The following is a 22,471-nucleotide window of genomic DNA, read 5'->3' on the forward strand; positions in this document are numbered from 1 at the left end:
TTTAGGAACAAAACAAGCCATTTCATCTTTCTGCCTTAATTTCAAAAGGCCCCCGTTTCATTAGTTCTGTCTGGGGTGTTCTATTTTTGGAGCCGTGATGAGAGCTATTTCACATCTCTGAGAAGTGATAGTGCAGAAATAACGGGATCTCTGCACCCCAGATAATTTAAATTGGAAATCCAAGTGGTGGTTCAGGGAGTGATAAAGAGAAGCCATATGCACGGCACAGTCTCTTGAGCCCTTGCAAACTTTTCAGAGTCTTGCAAAGCACCAAAAGTAGATTTTTTTCATAAAAGCTGTGATCTGGTCCTATTCTATCTAATGTTATAAATGGACCATGTTCAGGAAACCATGAAACAGTATGGATCAACTGGATTTTGACAGTTCCTTGTAATCCTGATGGGATAGCTTTTGATAAACTACTTCATCTGCTGGAAAGCTAATGTTTCACTTGTTTTAAGTACATCCCCACAGTGAGGAGACATAAGGGCAAGCCTCTCTAATGGCTTCAGACGGCTTCATTACCCTGGTGACTGTTCCAGAATCCTTGTCAGCAGCAATTATCAATGTCACAGTTGGCATCACTGCAGAAGATACAGGGAGACCTGAGAGGCTCCAAAACACTGCTGCTGAGGGCTGAGGTGCTTAAGTCAGCATGGTTTAGCATCCTCCTGGATTTCTAGGGTAAAGAAATTAGAGATGTCAGGTGGGAATGAAGATACAAGCAGAAGACTTTGTAAAAGTTTATGATCATATGTGTTGATAGTTTTCCTCTTTTGCAGTACTCCCATGTCAAAACAGCACAGGCATTCTCAGTCACATATTGTCCTGAGGTATGGTCCAATTTCTTGACAGTGTGGTGCCTTGTGTCTGAACCTCCAGTCAATTCCATCTTGCCAACACTCCAAACCTAACTTCCCACATGTATGTATAACTTCCCAGATCACAAACTCAAAGTTAAATATGTTGTAAAACCCATATTTCTTCCAAAAGTATATTGTAAGCTATTAACTTACTAATTTCCCCTGGAGACAGAGATCTAGTATCGTCTAGTATGTAGTAAAATATTCAACAATTGGTGTTTAATAATTTTAACACTGAATATGTAAATCAATTGTCAAATATTGAAAAGTTCATTAGTATCTCTGAAGGCCTTATGTCTTAGAAAGCCCAGAGCACTCCTTTAACAATCTCATAGTGATCTCCTGAACCAACCTGGTGGAATTAAAAATAAAGAGAGACAAGGCAGAGCTTTGAATATTAACTTGTGGCTCACTATATGCAAAAAGAAGTGGTTACAATGAATAAGAGAATATTAAAACCTAAGATATCCAGAGAAAGCATAATGAATTAGACCTGGCACTATTCAAAACCACTTCATGTTAGCCACACATGTCTTCAATTATACAGTGGTCTACTAGGAATGTTCTTTCTCTACGGCATATAAATTCACTTTAGATTCTTGTCCTTTGCTTCAGGAATTGAAGATACTCAACTATACATACTGAGTTACTAAGTAGCAGCACAATAAAAGGAAGACATTGTAAGGAGAAGAATTGGTGATGTATGGCCCCAAAGATCTTACTCCCATACACTGAGCATAGGAGACACAGAACTGAAAATCATAGAGAGGACTGAGGCATACATGATGACTGTGTTCTTGTCCCTTCTGTGACCTAAGCAATGCTCACTGATGAACACCAAAAATGTTCTCCATTGGCTGTCAGAAACAAAAGGCTACCCTCATACATCCCACCTTCCTATATACATACATCACTATATTTGCCAATAACTACCAAATATGATACTTAATTGAGGATAAAAACAAGTACAACATGAAGACTCCAGATTGTATAGTGACTGCAAATTATTTTGTAGAAGATTTGAATTCTGTCGGTCTCATTCTTTGTGTCTGTCCCTCTCTTTTGCCTTCTTGTCTCTGTTTAAACTATTTTCCTTTTTCAAAGGACAGAGCACCATCCATCTCAAAGCTTTTTTGTCACTCTACTCCGGAAGGAACAAGAAAGCTGAGGTAGTGTTAAATCAGCTCAAGTTTAAGCCCAGAAATGGTCATCTTCTAAGATTTTATTTTCCAAAGCTGCAGGCTCAGAGATAGGTTGCCATTTCTCCAATGTGGATTTCTCCATGTGGTGCTTTTGTTTGGCTTTCAATTATTTGCTTGGGAAACTGGGATTTGTGAAGGATCATTCAATAATGATGTCTAATAGTTCACAGGCTTGAGGTTATCTTCAAATGGGTTCTAAGAATAGATGTTTATGTATGTATTTATTTTCTAGAAAGACATATACAAAAAGCCCACATTCTTAGTCACAGTAGAGAAGCACAAAACTGGGCATAGATGAAAATATTGTAAGTTTAGATAGGAATAAGTCTAAAATTGTAAGTAGTCCAACAATTCCAAAGAAGTTACTTTCCAGTAGAATCTTTGCTATTTGAGGCTTGATTAAAGAAAATATGCCTGCTTTTCTTTCTTTCTTTCTTTCTTTCTTTCTTTCTTTCTTTCTTTTTTTCTTTTTTTCTTTTTTTGGTTTTTCGAGACAAGGTTTCGCTATGGCTTTGGAGGCTGTCCTGGAACTAGCTCTTGTAGACCAGGCTGGTCTCTAACTCACAGAGATCCGCCTGCCTCTGCCTCCTGAGTGCTAGGATTAAAGGCGTGCGCCACCACCGCCCGGCATGCCTGCTTTTCAAAAGAGACATTTTGGTACTAAATTTTTGAGTAATCATTGATGAGATCTCAGTGTGATGGTATCTTATAAGTATCACATTAGAGCAGTGCTTCTCAACCTGGGGGGTGGTCACAAACCCCTTTGGGAGTCACATATCAGATATCCTGACTATCATATATTTACATTACAATTAATTATAGTAGCAAAATTATTGTTATGAAGTTGCAACCAAATAATTTTATGGTTGAAATCACCACAACATGAGGAAATGTATTAAGAGTCATGGCGTTAGGAAGGGTGAGAACCACTACCTTAGAGGTTGGAAGGACAATGAATGAAAGGAGTCTGGAAGAGGGAGAGACCTGAGTTGTTCTGAAAATCATACACATCATTTATTAATTATGTATGTGTGCATGAACACAGAAAATGGGTGAAGGTCAGAAGACAACTTGCAAGAGTCTATTCTTGCTTTCTGTTATTTGGGTCCTGGAACTTGGATTCAGGTCATCAGGCTTGGTGGCTAGCACCATTATCAACTGAGCCCTTGAGCTGGCCTGGGAGACTTGAATTCTTAAACCTGGGGTTGATGGAGGAGTCATCATTTAATTGCAATGTACCCCCTTCTTTACTTTCCTGGTTTCTTACTCCATGCACAATGTTGAGTATAAAAGAGATGTCAGTGGGTAAACAGGCTCAGTCTCAAGTAATTAAATAGAACTAATGAAAAAAAAATGTGTAGCCCTAGAGTTTTGCTACAGCCTTTCTTCCCTACCCACCAAGGATTTCTTAGTGAATGTCCTCTTATCCCTTAAGGAATTTGGATGATTAAAATGGATTTCATTTTCTTCTTGGATACTGGCCTTTTGGGCAAAGAAATGCCTCTACCTCAACCACTGACTTTGGATGTGTTGTCCTAACGGGGCTAGCAGGAGATAAACTTAAAGAGACTTGCTAAGTCAGAGTTGGACAGTCTTTCAGTTTTCCTGTTTCTGAGATGGTCTGTCAGATGCTCTAGGCATTAGCCTAAGCTGATCACCCCACTTTACTGTGAGACCGTGGATGATTGTCCAGGTAGCTTGCTGTTTCTGTCTCTGCTTCCACCTTTAGGAAGACACATGCTTACACTTCTTGCTTACCCTAGTAATGTTATTTTCCTCCTCAGGTCTTTGATGAGGCTAAAGACTAGACAGTCACAGCTAATATCCTCTCTTATCTTAGATAGACAATATTAGTTACCAGACTTACACTTTCCAGATTAGGACAGCTATGGGATTAATCTCTGTTATATGCTATTACCCTGGGTCTGGACATGCAGAATGTATCTATTGCATTGCTGTTGCTCTTGCTGGCTGTAGGTATTAAGTTGCATATGTTTTTTCCTTTCCTTCTTCTGGAATATACTTGATACTCATTATCATTTAATACACTTTTGTATCATGCTTACAATCCTCTTATTTAGACAAAAGGGGAATTGTAATGGCATCTTGCCTTGCCAGTGAACTTGTGGTGGTGGCCACACCCTTTGGGCATGGTTTCAGGTGCAGGTATGACCCATTATTAGGTAGAGGAGGGGCTTGCTTATGGTCTCTTGGGTTGTGGAGAACATTGGAAGGGCAGAGATCTGCTGGAGCAGGAAGACCATGGAGGTTATTTACTCTCATCTGTGTAAGTGCATCCTTAATACCTATTTCTCCTTTATCTTGGGTCTGGTGGACTCATTTAAACCCTGCCTTCAGCTGGAGGGATGGCTCCATGGATACAAGAGGTTGCTCCCCACTTTCCCAGTAGAGGGCCAGAGTTAACTTTTCAGCACCCTTGTGGGGCAACTCCAAAGGAAGGGCATCTGATGCCCTCCCCTGGTCTCAATGGTGTCTTAAACACACACAACACACACACACACACACACACACACACACACACACACACACACACACACACACACACACACCCTGAAACTTCTCACTCCACACACAAAAATACACACAAATGAAAATAAAATAATTCATTACAATTACACAGATGTGAGTAACATAATCCTGACTCTCAGGCATATATGTTCATAACACATAAAAAAGAAATGAAAGAAGAAAGAAACCACTCAGAATCATTCCCTGTATAGCTTGAACCACAGACTCTATTGTTTGGAAACAACCCTTACCACAATAATACAATCTGAGACATAGAAACAAGAGAGTCATTTTTGTTTTAGGAGTAGTTGTCTTTACTAAACTCCCTTCACATATGTGGAAGGCAAAGATTGTGGATAAACAACTGAATCCTTAAGCAAACTACAGTTCAGCATTCAGCCATTATATTTAATTTTACTTTAAGCGTAGTTTTTGTTTTCACTTTTACTCCTGGGATAAAATTAGTCAAGAACTTGGTGGTGTTTCTGTGGTTTGATGTTTTGTTCTCGTTTGATTCTTTTTACTTCCTGCTGAGGTGATGCTGTTCCATTCTAGACGTTTCCCATGAGGAGGAGTAGGAACCAAGTGATCCAACGAGCTGGTAAATAAGGATACATCAGAGACATGAGGATAGATAAAGAGCAGATTCTTTAGTGTCAGAAAAAGTTTCTGGCCAAGTATGAATCCACAGGGATACCTCAGATAAAAACCACTAACATTTTCTTTAGTATGTTTCTGAAATGAGGGAAGGGTCAACCACATGCATGGCTGGAACAAACCCTCAAATACACCATGAAACAATCAGCTTGGCTTTGTGGAAGCTTACACAATGGCTGTGAAAATGTTCAGTGCCATTTGGGAGCAGAAAAGAGATGTGTTTTTTGATGATAGTATAAAAAGCTTTGCAGGGGCTATGGTTATGATTTTTGGTTTATCCATCTATCTACCTAATACCTATATATCTATCTACTTATCTATCATCTATCTATCTAATCTATCATCTATCTCTACTATCTCTGTCTACTGTCTATTATCTATTTATACTATGGGTGAAATGGGAGCAAAAACTATCTTAAGTTTTAGGGGACATAGCAGGAAATCTTACCATCTTTATCTAAAGTTCCCTTGCCCCTCACCCATTTGGATAGTTGCCATACATGTTATGGCACTATTTTTCTGTTTGCTGGAACTTCAGACATTCTCGGGATAGTTTTTAATGGGTCTCAGTGGTACCTTGAGTACAGTATTGTTACAATTGGAGAAGATGTACTAGAGCCTTAGACCATTCTACTTTTGAGCATGAAACATCACAAATAAATGTTCAGAGTTGAAATAAAATGCCACTCATCAGTCACCCACAGAAAGGGTGGGGTTTGGGTCTGCATTGTTCTGGTTACTGGTGGTATACGATAAAGACTTCTTCAAGTGATCACAAATAGAGGACAAACGTTTGTGGAGATAAATTGGAATGGGTACAAGTGCATCCACTATTATTTTCTGCCTCAAAGAGCATCTGGGATGAATCTATTCGAGAAATATCTGTCAGACAGAGTCACAGAGGTGGTTCTTAATGTATCATACCCCAGGCTCCATTATGAAAACATCTTGGAATCAATTTGCTCCACTTCTGTGTAAATTTTGACATCTCAATGGCTGTCTCCTGGCCACACACCATGAATAAAGTATACATTTATGTAAATTCTGGACACTTGTTCTGAGGATATAGAGTTAAAATAAGGACATTTTAATTCACTGTCTCCTGCTGTATGCACATTGTACAGAATGTGTGTGTGTGTGTGTGTGTGTGTGTGTGTGTATGTGTGCGCTCATGCGCGCACACGCGCACGTTTGAGATTTTAAAATATGTGAGATTTCTCACTGCCAGAGAAAGAGTAAGCATTCATTGCTGCTGTGGTTACAGGGTGGGTTGCCTCTATTCAATTTAATTCTGACAGGACATCACCAAAAGGTGATATCTGGCTCCACAAGTGAGGGACTCCATCCCAAGACCTGCCCCAATTACACATGCTAGTGGAAGGTCTGTTTGAGATTCTGAGCAACTTGCTAGACGCTGGGGTTCCCACAGATCCCCTTCTAGAGGTAAGATCATTTTCTAAGTGGCTCACACAACTCAGGGATAATAGTATGCTTACAGTTACTGGATAACCACAAAGGATAGTATTAATCATATAGATCAGCAAGTTGATGAAGGAAAACACAGAGTGGGGTTTGATAGGATCATGAGTGCTGGAGCCCTATCTCTATGCAGGTGAAGTGTGCCTTCCCTGTGGGCAAGCAACTTTGCCAGTCTTGATAAGCTTGGGTCTTTAGTTGCTCTCTGCCCTCTTTGATTTCTCTGGAGACTTCATTGCATAGTCACAAATAAAAGCCCATTAACCATGTAGATACATGATTGGACAGAAAGGATCAAACGATGCTAATGGGTTGTCCAGATTCTCCATGGCCTCTCTGTGCAGCATTCCTTCTTTCTGGGCATGGGCCAGGACCCCTTCTGAAATGGGGGGATTTGTGGTTTCATATTGAGATGAGACACTTCAGAGCCTTTCTTTCCAGCTGTCTCTGATGTAAGGAGGGAGGAAGGCTAGCATGTATTTTTAGTTCCTGTGACCCAGCTTAAGAAAGAGAAATTCTAGATTTTATGACCTGCTTTGGGGAGAGAAAGAAGGAGGTGAACGGAGGGCAGGTGGGCAGAGATATTTTTTTGCTGATTCCTAAAACTCTCTGACATTATTTTAGTTGCTTAAATAATAAGAGCTATTTCACAGACCATGACAAAAAAATAAAAATGTTTATGTCAAAATACCATACTTCTAGTCTTAAGTTTTCCATGTGAAAGAGTACATTGCTGTAGATTTTCCTCTTTCTGCAAGTTGAATTCATGTTGTGTTTTGTCAATTAACAAGGAAGACTGAAGGACCACATGGTCTAGCCTTTGCCTATATGAAAATATTGTGTTGGACAAGATCAAGAGCATTCAGAATGGTTTTGCTGTTGACAAAAATATCATCTTGGAATTTGCTCTTTTTGTTTGTGTAGGGTGGATAGTGCATATGTTGACTCCATTTAGTTCTGTGACTTATAGGGGTGAGCTGCATTTTATTCCAGACCCCCCAGCTTCCCACATGCAAAAGATGGGCTAAGATCTTCCTACACATTGACTCATCTTCAATATCATCTACAGAGAGCTGCATGTTTTTGAAGACTCAGTTGATCAGACATAGACCACCCAGATAATCCCTGTTTAGTGTCTATAACCTTACATATATGTTCAGAGGTTGTTTTTTTTTCCCTATGAACATAATATTCACATGGTGATCAGGTTTGGCCTGTTGACAGCTTTGGGTCCTATGTAGGGTGACATGTACTAAAGCTGGAAGGCTCAGCACTTGCATAGCTCAAAGATAGCAGCTATCAACTCCAGGCTTCCTAAAGCTTTGAGGCATAAGGATGTTATGGTTCAAATGTGGAAGGTCCCCTATATGCTTATGAGTTGAACACTTGGTCCCTGGGTGGTGGCACTGTTTTGGGAGGTTCCTGAAACTTGAGGAAGACACCAGGGATGGGTCTCTGAAGGTTCCACACAGCTCCCAGTCACTTCCTGTATCAAGCTTCTCTCTAAGTGTGGAGAGCACAGTCGTGCATGACATTGTCTCTTACCATGGGCCCAGAATCAACATAAACAAGGGATATGGACTGAAATCCCAGAAACTAGGAACTAAAAGAAGTCCTTGTTCTCTTAAATTGTTTTTATAGTTACTATGTCCTAGAGGTACAAAGGTAATCAACATAAAGAAGAAACAAGGAGCTGGGAAGATTTCTGAAGTAGTAAAGTGTCCTTTATATAAGTGTGAAGCCATGAGCTCAATTCCCAGAAGCCATGTAAAAAGCCATGCATAGTATGGTACCACACTCCTGGAATCTCAGTTTCAGAAAGGCAGAGACTGACAACCATCCAGCCTGTCCTAATCCTTCGTAAGTCCTAGGACTCAGCATGAGACCCTGTCTCAAAAACCAAGGTAGGGGCTAGGTATGTGGCTCATTGTATAAGATCACTTAATATACAAGCATGTGGACCTTTGTTCAAATCCCAGAACCTATGCAAAAGCCAGGCATGGATGATTGTATGCCTAGAACCCTATGGAATGTAGAGACAGGTGGATTTCTGGCTGATAGTCTAGCTCCAGGTTCTCTGAGAGACACTGTCTCAAGAGAATAAGGAGTAGTGATAGGGAAGGATACCTGACATCCTCTTGTGGCCTCCATATGTATGAAATCCAGAACATATGCATCCCCCCCACACATACACAAGGTGGATGGCTCCTGAGACTGACACAAGAGGTTGACCTCTGGGCACCCCCTACTACATACATAAGTCACAAGGTAATGGATATCATCACTTTGGGAAGCTAACAGCAAGTGGGAAATAGAAATAAAAGGAACTCACCCCTATAATACATGGAACAAAAATGGGGCCCACACTACCTAGATTGGGTTATCCCTGGGGTCTCCTGGAATGAACAAATGATGGATAGTCAGAATATCCTAGTGACCTTAAACTTCTGACTTATAGAAGGGCAGCATATTAAGTAGTAGTTATTTCAAGCCACTAACTAAGCAGTTATTTGCTCTAAAGGATGAATTCAAACAGCCTTCCATTGCCATGTTTAATTTTCCCTTGTCTCTGGAGATTATTCTGCCATAACAGGCTGGAAGTTGGATTGTCAGGGAATTGGTAATAAACAGAGAGTCCCTGGTGGTTGATGTGCAGCCTATCTTCCTTATGGCCTCAGCTGGGGAAGCCAAGGGTGTTTCTTCCTCCTTGTACACAATTTCCCAGCAGAGCCAAGCTACTAAGCCCGTTGTAGGGCATGCTGGGTAAGATCCATGGTGGCTTCCTTTTCCTTCTGCATCTTTCATTCTTGATCTCTTGTGATATTTCCTGGAATCAATTTCCAGATAAGCACCCCACACTTAACTCTGGATTTTAAGGATCTGTTCTTTAAGAGATATAAACTAATGTAGCAATAGCCTCCCCACATGGTATTGATTTCTAGAAACCTAAATTATTACTGAATTGCAGATAATTTTAGAGTACTAACAGTAACAAATATTTTCAAAAATATCTCATATATCTCCACATTAACATGCACTGTATGTTTATCATTTTCTTATTCTTAATGGAAAGTCAAAGTTGCAGGGTTAATGAGATGACTCAGTAACAAAGATTGCTTGATACTCTTCCAGAGGACACTAGTTCAGTTCCCAGTACCCTAGTTTAGGGGCATACAACTTTCTGTAATTCCTGGGATCTGATTCCTTCATTTGATCACTGTGGATACTAGCCCCGCTCTTTCTCTCACTCTCTCTCCTTAACTCTCTCTTGACTCTTTCTCTCTCTAATGTTCTCTCTAACTCTCTCTCTTTCTTTCTCTCTCTCTCTCTCTCTCTCTCTCTCTCACACACACACACACACACACACACACACACACACACACACACACATACACACACACACATTGTAACTGGATAATTTCCTCTATCTGAAAATGGCCTGAGGCTTAAGATGATGTAAGTTGATCAGAGGCTCATGTGTGTTGCAAAGATGAGATATACACCATCTCCACTTGATTCTGAAAGTCATTCTCCTAGCAATCCTTAGCCTCCACATTGGCATCTCTGCACAGAGTATGGCACCACAGAAGTTTTCCCACAGGCTCATGTTTTGAATGTGAGGTCCCCAGCTGGTGGGTATATTTAGAAGAGAGTGGAATCTGTAGGAAATGGGCCCTGACTGGCAAAAGTGGGTTATTAGGGGTAGAGCCCTTGAGGTTACACTGTCTTGTCTCACCAGCCTGGGATTTCTGTGTTTTATCTGCTACCACATGAACTAACCTCCATTTCAAAGCCCCACACCAAGAACAGGGTCACTCCAGACTTCATTCCTTTCCCTCCATGATGGACTTTCTCTGAAACCATAAGTCAAAATAAATTGTAGCTCACCTAGAGCTACATCTATTTATTTTGTATAGGAGGGTCATACATATGCCAGTGCACAGTGTGGAGGTCAAATGACACCTTTCAGGGAACTGGTACTGTCATTCTGACATGTGGGTCCCTGAAATTGAACTCAAGCATCAAGCTTTACCTGAAAGTGCCTTTACCAATGAACCAGCTTGCCAGTTAGTAAGTCCTTGCTCCTAGAAATAGAGAAAAATAACTGACAGTGTATGGGCTGTAGCACTGCTGAGTCAAAGGAATCATTTTATGAAATTCTACCACTACAGTTAATATGTGTGTGTGTGTCTGTGTGTATACATGTATATATATATATATATATATATATATATAATTTCATCAGTTTCAATAAAATAAATCCCAAGCTGTAAGGACTAAGCCTTTCTCACTGCTCAGTCTCCCCTGACAGTGCACCAATGCGCGATTGTGGAGTATCCGGACACATCTCTCATTTCTTCCATGGATTATAGTTCCTTTGCTTCAGGACCCTGGTTAGATCCCTTCTATCTCCTCATTTTCATTTTAATCAAGCTTCTATCTCCATAGACTCTATTAGGAATGTGTGCAGAGGCTGCTTTGCCTGGCTACTTACTAATATTTCTAGTCCTGCCCTGAGATATCTTCTGCTAAGCTTGAGCACAAGCTGAAAGTGAGATAAGAGGGACAGCCAGGCATAGGCTTCCTGCTCCTTTGTACGGAAACCCTCCCTTCTCCTGTTGTCCCCCAAAGGCTATTCTGCAACACTAGCCTGAAGATACAGGGTAAACATTTGTATGCATTATTTTGTACTTTCCTCTAATCTCGCACAAGAACCGGTCATGAACAGATGGCAGGATTGGCAGAGAGATCAAGAAATGAAACTATTTACTGAAGACTGTCCATTGAAAGAGTGATAACACGGTAATAGTGATAACCTGTCCAATTTCTCCTCGCTTCAGGCTCATGACAAATACTAAATAGTGCTGAATAGTGGAGTTTCCTCTTTAAACACAGGTTCAGGGAATAACACTACTTCACAGAGCATTTTAAACACTTTTCTACATTTAGTCTCTCCCCCCTCTCTCTGTGTATTTGTGTGTGCATCTGTGGGCATGTCATGTCATCTATGTGGCAGTCCAAGGAGGGCTTTTGGAATTGGTTTTCTCATTCTGCCCTAAGGGTCCTAGGGATCAGTCTTGCAGTCTTGGGTCATCAAGTTTTGCACTTTTTCACTGAGTCCCGCACAAGGCATGTTTCTAAGGCATCATGGAGACCCTTGTCTGAAGTAGCCTTTGAGTAAACTTGGTTTCTTCTTCTCAATCAGACTTGAGAAATTATTGAAAAGAGTGGGATTGGGATGTCATCATTCAAAATAAAGACAACAGAGACAATTAACAAGAAATTGGCTTAAATAAGGCAACTTCTGTAAAATATTAAGCACAGCACCTAACAATTGCAAATACCCCATAAATGCTAGCTCATGGTATTATTAGTTTACAGTGTATGCTAATAGTTTAAGAAATGGAGTGCCATCAACACAAATGTTAAACAACCTCATGGGCATATGACTTTCAAGCCCCAAGGTACAGGTTGGCCTGGCATACACAGAATGACTGCTTTGGGAGCTTGCCTCAGTGTTTATTCTCTTGTCAGCACTGGAGAAGTTTGTCTGTCTAATGTAATAGTCAGCTCTGCCTGTCATAGCAAAAATATGAAAGTCTATGGAACTTACACAACAGAAATTCATTCTCTCACAGTTCCAGGGGCTAGTGTCTTAGGCAGGAAGCTATCATGGTTACATTTTGATGAGGACTCTTTTCAGACTTAGATTGTACGCTGCCTGTGCCCTCAGGGGTAGATAAGAGAGAGGCAGAGTATGAGCCTCTGATCTTTCTTTCTTTGCATATGTGAACTTCAATCTCACCAAAAGGACCCTGCCTATGCCACTGTCCTGATCTAATCCTTCCCACCTACCAATGGCCTGATTCCTAAATACATTTTTAACTAAGACTTAGAGCTTCAACATATGAGTTTTAGGAGGAGATACAAGCATCCCATTCATAACAATCGATTATTGGTTGTTGTCCTATTAAAAGTGAAAACTGTGTAAGGTGACTTCTGAGTGTGGATTGGAAAAGTTACTCACCCAGAGTAGGGGGTGGACAGTCAGGCTCCCTTCCCTCTTCTGCCACCTGGGACACTGTATCCATGGACCTACTCACCTAGTGAAGAGTCAGCCAGGCCATCCATTTCCATGGCCTGGATCTCAGATTCCATCTGGATAATGAGCTGTGAGGGCAGTGGTTCTAAACTTTGCTTCTATTGCATGTTGTGCTGCTATTAAATTAGGCTTTTCAAATAATTGATGTTTTACATGGTATGCAGAATTTCAGTAAGAAGAAAATTATTAAACCTAATTAAAGCCCTGAAAAATATACTTAGGACTAGATTTGATTATGCTATTATTTATCATAAATTATAAAATAGATATTCTAATATTTTCCACAGCTTTTCTGATAATTTTCACCAGAAACTATCTACCTCACATTAAAATAGTTTAGTGCTGTCTAATTTCAGAAAATAACTAGCTACAAATTAAATTGAAAGTATTATTGAAAATAGGATAGTTTCAGCAAATTATTACATTATGTTCAGTAATAGCACTAGCTTTGCCTTATTTTGAAAAAATAAAATTATTTAAAATATTTTCAGTTTGCCTATTACCGAAGAATAAGATAAAGGCATAAAGAGCAAAGAACAATGTGCTCAGAACATTGAACTTGGAAGAAGAGTTTTCTCTTATGCTCCTTAGCTATTGAGTGAACAATGTAAATTAGTTTTCTGAAGGACCAACCCACTGTCATGAGTATTAGTCATAAGACATTGTCAATGATAACTTTTGTAGCATGCACTCAAGAACTAAAAATTAGCAACTGTTAGGTTAAGATCTCAAACATAACCTTGAATTCAGGAAACAAAAACAACCAAGAAACAAATGAATCAGTTGTCTAATTAACATCTTCAGAAGTTTCTATTTTCTGTAGCAATACTCCTTGGATACCCAGGCATTAAGCTGGCAAATTAATGAAGGAGGGTGGTGAATGCATCTTTTTAGTTTTGCTCCATATAATTTTCAAGTACTAAAGTCTTCTAAAAGTATCTACCCAAGCATGGCTGGGGGGGAGGGGAGTGAAAAGCTAAATAAAAAACACATTATGCAGCAGGACTCATTTGAATGATTTATTTTAAAATGTTACTGAAGAGAAGAAAGAAAAATTCTTTACTACGCAGAATCTATCTCTGAAATCCTTTGGGGAGATACAAATTTATTTTGCTCACATAATCTAGGCAATAAAATTATGGCATAATCATGGAAACGTTTTGTAAAATAATGCCTATGACTTGAGCAATGCAAATCACGAGGCAATTTCCAGATATCCATATTATTTGCATACTTAGAACAAGGCTACCTCTAGAAATCATTTGTGGAGGGACTAAGATGTGTGCACCAATGAAGTAATGACACTAAGAGTTATTAAGAAATTATTCTGCCTTTCCTCTTACCATATATAACACTGACAAACATACGACTCCACACATTGCTCTCCTTTCCATTTCCAGCACCCAACACCAGTCTCCCTGGAAGCAGACAGGGACACACACCTGCCTTGCTGTTTGTCCTGGTAACGATGACCAGGTAGTGGTGGTTCCATATATATATATATATATATATATATATATATATATATATATATATATATATTATATATATGGTTAATGACAGCATGCTTAGATTTGAGCTGCTAGAAGAGATGGAACACTTAAAAAAATTAGTAGAAATCTAGAAAAGTTTAATTATCATGAGCCATAGGGCACAATGGCTTTCTTGAATCTTAGGGTCATGTATTTAATTTATGATTAGTGTTGTCACATCATTATAAACATAGCCACTTAAGCAACAAGGGATTAATTATTTTAGAGTTCTAAAGAGCTGATATAGTCTTCCTGGCTTGGCATTCCCAAGCTGTAGTAGTCCTGGAGACCAAGAGGATTTTACAGCATCAATTTCCTTGCATTTTCATGCTTCTAGAATTCCCCTGCATGGCTTGATTCCTTTTTCCTCTTTTATTTTCATGTCAGCAAATGCATTACCTTGACCTCTGACATCTGACTGATAGTTGGTTCCAACTCCTCTTCTGTAGTCCACCCCTTCCTTCTTTGCCCTCTAAGGACTATTCTGCTTGCTGTATGTCTGTCTGGGTAGTTCAGGGTCATGCCCCCACTGTGAGAGCCTTGCCCACAGTTTCTAAGTCTCTTCTCCTATGTAGATTAACATTTGCCTACTGTAAAGATTAGAATGCAGAACTATTTGGGGCCCATTATACTAGCAATCATGAGTAGTTATGCAATTTATCATCATAAGTGGAGAAAGTAAGGCTGCTGAATGTGACTCAGCCCCTACTTTTTTGAACAAGAGTTTCTTTTAAATTTAAGTACACATTATTGGGCAGGCTTTTCCAGAATTTTCTATGGTAAAGTTTTCATTTAAAAACTGCATACATTTAACAGAATATACAATCTGAAGTGTTTAGATCAATATGCACTCATGACTGACCACAGCAGTCAAGACAAAGAATTTTTCAATCACTGTAAAATCAAATGCCCATAGATTTTATGCTACTTGTAATGTCTTTTCATTCTAGAAACTTCTTAAATACTATTTAACTGATCTACCAATACAGGTTTTAAGAAGTGTGTATGTATGTGTCTTGTGTCTATTTCTTTCCTTGCTTTTTCTCCTTTTCTAGACTGTCAGTTACCATGGGTTTTAGATAGCAAATGCATCACTCTGACCTCTGGATTCCATGGATATGTTATCTCCTCTTACTTTATTTTCTGATACCTACACCTACCTGCTGATAAGCCTTCTACACATAGTTCCTATAAATTTATTTTAATTCTCTTAAGGGATATGGATATTAAACTCTAAATACCAGTGACCAACAACTATTGATAAATCCCTTTGGTTATTCTTTCCTGAAACAAGTCATTGTTGTCTAGATTTTTTTATAGTGCTGTGTTTGAGCCTGGGGCTTTGTGCATGGCATAGAAGTCATTTACTAGTGAGCTACAACCTCAACCCAGAATGTGTTTCTCAGGAAAATAGTTCAGTGTATATTTGAGATCTCTGAAATAGAATTATTGCTGATATATTATTTTTCATGTGATTCCTGTGTGCTTACTTTTATTTACAAGGCATGTTGGTAAAATTAACTACAAGTTCTTGCTTTTAAGAATATGTTTCCAGCCAGATCTTGATTTATGTCTTAAAGACAAACTAGTTTTTGTGGTTGTTGTTATTTCTTTTCTAACTTTAACAGATTATCTATAAAACCATCTCAGACATAAAATGGTGAACAAAACCCTAGAAACTGAGCATTAGATCAAGTTAAAATGGTACTTTGAGGTTCAGCAGTGATCATAACTCTGAACAAGTTGGCAAACACAAATAGAAGCATTTCATTTGGAATCTCAGTGAAGGATAGGAGGAGAAAATCACTATACCTAATTTCTATGCTCTAGCAGATGGCCTGGAAGTTTTACCAATGGCCTGAGTTAGAACAATCTGCAAGGGTCCTAAAAATAATGACAGGAAAGTGCTCCCAGATTAACCAACAGAAGGGACCGCATAGAGAAGCCTGTTGTCTGGCTGGGCTACTCAAGAAGCAAGAAGGTAGCATGGGCTAATATATACTAATGGAAGAGACAAAACTATTGCAAATGAGTGAAGACTGATAAAAGTTCTTATGGAGAGATACATTTAATCATCACAGACACATAGAAGAAGATGGCCTCAAATGGAAATGAGTGGTTTGTTTGAAGCATCTCACTGTCAACAGAAGGTTCCATCTGATATACACATCAGTTATTAGCTGGGCTGATGACTTCACACTTTGGTAAAGCAGAGTCAAGTTTTGATGATATTTATGCAACAAACTTTGGTACAATATGACAAATGGTGTTCTTCCAAAACCTTCCCTTACATAAAAACCACTTAAAAGAATAAAGGGATCCTTAACTGTATACATACAAACCAGTAATGGGTTTTGAGTAATTACTATGGATAAACATATATGCATAATAAACATTATTCTACAGATAAAATAATTTGGAACTTTTCTGTAAAAGAATGCAACTTAAAGAACATGGATTCTGATGCCAGATAGTCAGGTGGTTGAATTTTGCTGGCCTTGGTGTTAGCTATATAAACAGAACATGCTGTCTAATTGCTGTATTTTTAGCTTTTGTCATATGTGATGTGGAAATGACATTGGTCTCATTACATCCTTGTGAAGATTAAATGTGCTCTTAGATTTAAAATGTGTTTAAATGCCTTGTACAACAGTAGCTTCCCATCAGGGTCTCCTTTTCCTCCACCACATTTAGTCATTCTTCAGGAGAAAATAATGGGTAGTAGATGTACATTTTAAACTCTAGAAAAAGGAAAAACAAATGAACAAAAAAATATCAATGAGGATCACCAGAGCTAAAGGAGTCAGGGATGTCATACTAATGCATTTGTGGATGAGAGAACACACATTTGCTCTGTGGAGAAGAGAACCTTGCTCTCACTAGGACATAGGTACATGCTTCAGTATTTCTTTAACCTCCATGGAAGACCCTTCTTCCGTGGCATGGACATGGGTGCAGACATATACAGTTCTGCATAGTCTTAAAACTGGCAGCAAGGGTCTAGGGACTGTGAAGACTTAAAGCTACCATCCCAAGGAGACCAGAGGAGAGTATAGCCCTACCAAGACTCAAATGACACATACCCTGGTGAAACTCGAGTTTCTGAGTGCTTGAATTTCTTCTGATGTCCAGTAATATTTCTGCTGTATAACAGAGAAATCTAGATATAGCTTGTGTCCTCCTTTGTTTTTGTTTCATTTTGCCATGCAGGCCTTGAATATGGGGTCTCAAACATGCTAAACAGGGATTCTACCATTAAGCTACAGTCCTAGTTCTTTCTTCTGATTCTTTTAGTAAGCTGAACATACATACACACCTATTTATTTGTTATAGGTTTACAGCACAATTTAAAATCATGAAACATTGCCTCCTGAAATCATTTACTAAGCCTAAAGTTATTACAAATGCTACAGTTTAAGTACCTTATTGTTGTTGCTGTTAATTACCACCACTGCAAACAGACCCTTTATAAAATACACCATCAGGCTTGTCAATAGCCAATCATGTATCAGGGAGGGACTTATGGGCACCTATTTCCACTTCACTGAAATATTGGCAGTTAACAGGTGAGTTCTAAGGAAATATAATTCACTATACACATGTGTAAAATTGTCAAAGAACAGATTTAATCAATAAAAAATAAAAATAACAATGTATGAATACAAATTTCAGCTATCGATTCTTCTTATCTTTTATGGAATAAAGAAAGCCCTTTGTCATAATTTGATGAGTATGTTTACTGTTGGTGGTTTATCATGTTGGCATCATGATTTAGGAGGATTTTAGTGCTTCATTCTTAAATGTGCTCAGAAATGCTCCTTAGAGTCCTTTGGGCAATGGCAAAGTATGCTGCAGATGCATGAAGGGAAAACAAGCAAAGCTATTAGTGTTCAGTGCTATTGGCCACGTACATCTTTCACACACCAGTGGAAGAATAGATTTCTTAGCCCTGGAAAGGACAAGATTACTTGAATGCTATAGATTTATGATTAAATTAAAACTTAAAATTTCACCAAAAACTTGTGTAATGAAAGGTTTTTGCAATGCAGGATCTTCATGCTTTAAGAACCACTTTTATTTTCTTTTCCCTGTTGCTCTTTATAATGACCCTATTCTAGAACATTCTAAGGTATTGAGTTTTGAAATGGCAGTAAATGAATGAGCACCTCAAAAATCAATTCAATTGATTTCCATTCATGCAAATGCATTAACTTTTACACGGGTGGGTGTTCTTCCTTCCAAGTGGATTAGAGTCTGACTGAAGACCAATTTGGTAGAGTCTGCCCAATACCACTTCCCACCCTCTATATATCCAAGATCGTATCAAAAATATTCTGAGAGAACCACCTGAGCACATAATCTCTCTTGTAATTTGTTTATTTAGAAATTTTAAGCATAGCATCACTAGCATGAATTATAGTACTGATTAATTCTAAATACAAATAATGAAAGTATTAAGTTATGAAACCAGAGAAAATAAAATGTATCATGACTAGGGTTGGGGAGATAGTTCAGTCTGCAATGGGCTACACAACCATGAGGACCTACCTTCAGCTCACCTGTGTTCATGTAAAAGCCAACAGGGATATGGGCTTCTGTAACTTTAAGGCTGGAAGAGGCAGAGATAGGTCGAGTCTTAGAGTTCCTGACCAGGGAGTCTGGCCAATCAGTGTGCTCTGGGTTCAGTGATAGAACGTCTAATATGGAATACCTTATTAGAAATGCCCAGTGTGACTTCTGGCTTCCTGTCCCTGTCCCTGTCCCTCTCCCTTTCTCTTCTCTCTCTCTCTCTCCCTCTGTGTGTGTATTAGATAGAGAGTTTTCTTGTAAAGGTATAGTTTTCATACATATTGTAGTTATATCAGGAGACAGTCTTCTCTTATAATGGCTTAGGACTCTGGCAAGTCACTTTATATTTTTTATTTTTATTCATTATTATATTATAATGACCTCAAAGTTTTCTAACTTAGTTATTTTCTGTTAAGCAGTGAACTTATTTATTGAATCAACTTCCTCATTATCTCAACTGAAGGTTTTCCATAGTCATCTTTATGTCAACATCTCATTTTATTTGTCATTTTCTCCTTAGGGGACTGATCCTGATTTTATCATCTAATTAGTGGCATTAACACCCACCTTGTCAGATAATCTCAACTTTTTGGAGATACCCAGACGTTTCCTATCTCATTGTACCCAGACCTCTTCTATACCTTTACATTTGATGGGTTGGCGAGACCTGTGCTTTCTAATTCTGTAGAGACTTCTTCACTTGTCTCTTCTTTTCCATCCACATGAGAGTTGCCTAAGTCTGGGCCTTCACCACTTCTCAGCTGGAGCCCCTCAGTGAAGTTATAATAGATCTCCCTGTTCTGTTGTTATCCCTGTTTCCTTATCATTTTTCCCTACATGGTTTCATTGTCACCTTGGAAAGTGAGAATCTATTCATGCTACACCATTTTACTCTGCTGAAAAGTCTTTGACTGGATTTGAAGAAATGGCTCAATGAATAAGAGCACTTGCTGTTCTTGCAGAGGACCAACGTTCAATTCCAAGCAGCCACATCAGGCTGTTCATTACCATCTATAACTCCAGTTCCAGGAGATCTTCTAACCCCTAAGGGTACTGAACTCACATGTTGCACATAAACTCAAACACATATAAACTAAAAGTAAATAGATAAAATTTGAAATTTCTTGATAGCTTTCTCTTAGATTTCTTTAGGAAATAAAGCTTGTACTGATAAATTTTGACAGAAATAAGTAGGTCAATGGACCAGATTTTCCTACATATAAAATTCTAGGATTTCATGTAGTTTGGTTGACTCTCAAAATTGTACCGTAATGGATGGAAATTTCCTGCCTTCCATTCCTATGACCAAAGCTTAGCTGTCATTCTACCACTGTGCACTCTTTAGTGCTTCTATCTCTTTGCCTCCCAGCTCATGGTAGACCACATAGGAGAAGTGGTTCACTGAATCTAAAGGTAATTTTTTGAAACTGCCAATTCCCAAGGATATTGTGGAGCAAGGATGCTGTGTCTCAAGGCTAATGGTGGAGAGAAACATTCATTCATGTAAATTTCAGAGAGTACCTCTGACCACACTGAGATGTTCATCTCATTTCTTTTCAGGTGTCATACAACTCAGATTAGAATTTTGAAGAAGACAGGTTAGTATGAAGACATTTACTGCTTATCTTTCGAGAGTGCTTATCTCTTGACATTTCAAGCTGCACATGGAACACTAAGTCAGCATAGGCCCTGTGACTTGTCCAACATGTGTACTCATGAAACTAAAAGGGACATGACTCTCTACTTACACTGCATCAGTAGACAAGAGCCTAGAGCTCACAGTGTCAATGGGCATTTCGGTGAGGAGAAAAGCCAGATGTCTATGTTTTTTTAAGTGTTACATTTTATAGCCCTCCTTCTAATTCATGAACTATGTGCTATTACTAATTCCTGTAGTGGAGTTGTTAAAATGAGGCTTATAACATTAAATAATTTGGAACAAAATATTAGACATGGCTATTGGAAGAGCTTGCATGTGGTGGATCTGGTTAGTCTGTTTACAGGAGCTCTGTTTTTTGTTTGTTTGTTTGCCAACTGTGAGTTGATAGTGTGCACTAAGTCAAGTCAAACTGTCATGACACCTTCAGTTCCTGTATTTAAATCTCCTATACTAGGCGAGGGACAATGCTGCCATCAGATAGAACTCATCAGCATACTGATAATCAAAGTAATTTTAAGCATACTTATATTTAGTGTATTTTAACATATCTTGAGTTTTAAAATCTAGAGATCAAAACTCAGAGAACAAGCTCAGAGTCTATAGATAATAAGCATATGCTATGTGCACATATAGGTTAGTTTCTCAGTGTCAGCCATACTGATGTTTTGGGCAGGAGAATTTTTCTTGTGAGGGGTTGTCCTGTGCACTATAGGATACTTAGCAGCATTTCTTCCTTTTTCCTTCTAGAGTACAAGTAGATCTTATCCCTATCTATGAAAAGTCACAATGTCTCCAGTTGTTGCCAAGTAAACTGTTGAGATTAGGGTAGAAAAATTGTCAGTAATCAAGAACTGTTCATGAAGAATAGAAGGCACAATTTAATGTGTGTGCTAGGGGGGTGGGGATATGAACATCTGAGTACAGGTGCCTGAGGAGGCTAGGAGAGGGCATTGGATCTTCTGGGGTTGGAGTTACAAGTAGTTGTGAGCCACTCAATCTAGTGGTCCAGAACCAAATTCAGGTCCTCTGCAAAAGCAGCACACTAGACACTCTTCACCAATGAGCAGTCTCTCTAGCCACAGCACAATTGCTTTTAATATATGATTTTATTACTCAGTTTTCTGTTACTGTAACCCATGAGGTGGTCAATTTGTAATCAAAATATGTTATTGATTTTTTTATTTGGTTTTGGAAGCTGAAAGTCCAAACTACATGTCACCAGTTAATGGCATCACATAATGGCAGATACTGTAGTGTCAGGGCCATGCAAGAATTCCCATGGAGACACAGAAATCTAGAACATGATCAAGAGGCCAGGTTTACTTTTTTTTATGACAATTCAGTATTGAGAAGACAACTAACTCATCCCAGCACCACACGCTCAATTTCATGTGAAGTAGTATCCCTGAGAATGGCCCCATGAGCTCTACCTGTTAAATATCCCATCATCTCTCATATCACCACACAAAAGAACAAGCCCAGTGCACACAAACCCTGTGGGGGACGTATCTGAACCACAGCAGTGACACACTGAACTACTTTCCAATAATGTTTCTTTTCCTAAAACAGAGGAGTAGTCTTCATATTTACAAGGAAGAGAAAATTATTAAGACATATAAGCAATTGTATTCTAAACACAATTTCTTTTGCATTATGATATATCTGCGAGCAGGAATTTTCAGGAACAGGTTCATCCCTCCTATTGTTTAGCCATTCATGGGAATCAAAAAGGAGTATAATAGCATCATATTCGCTAAGCAACAAAGACTAATATAAAAAAATACAAAACAAATCCTCAAGGCAAAAGGAACAAAGGACAAGACAGAGTGGAATAATAACATTTCATCTACTCTGTTTCATTAGTTCATTCAATTATGCAA

Source organism: Cricetulus griseus, chromosome 3 (assembly GCF_003668045.3).
Source record: "Cricetulus griseus strain 17A/GY chromosome 3, alternate assembly CriGri-PICRH-1.0, whole genome shotgun sequence".
NCBI lineage: Eukaryota > Metazoa > Chordata > Mammalia > Rodentia > Cricetidae > Cricetulus > Cricetulus griseus.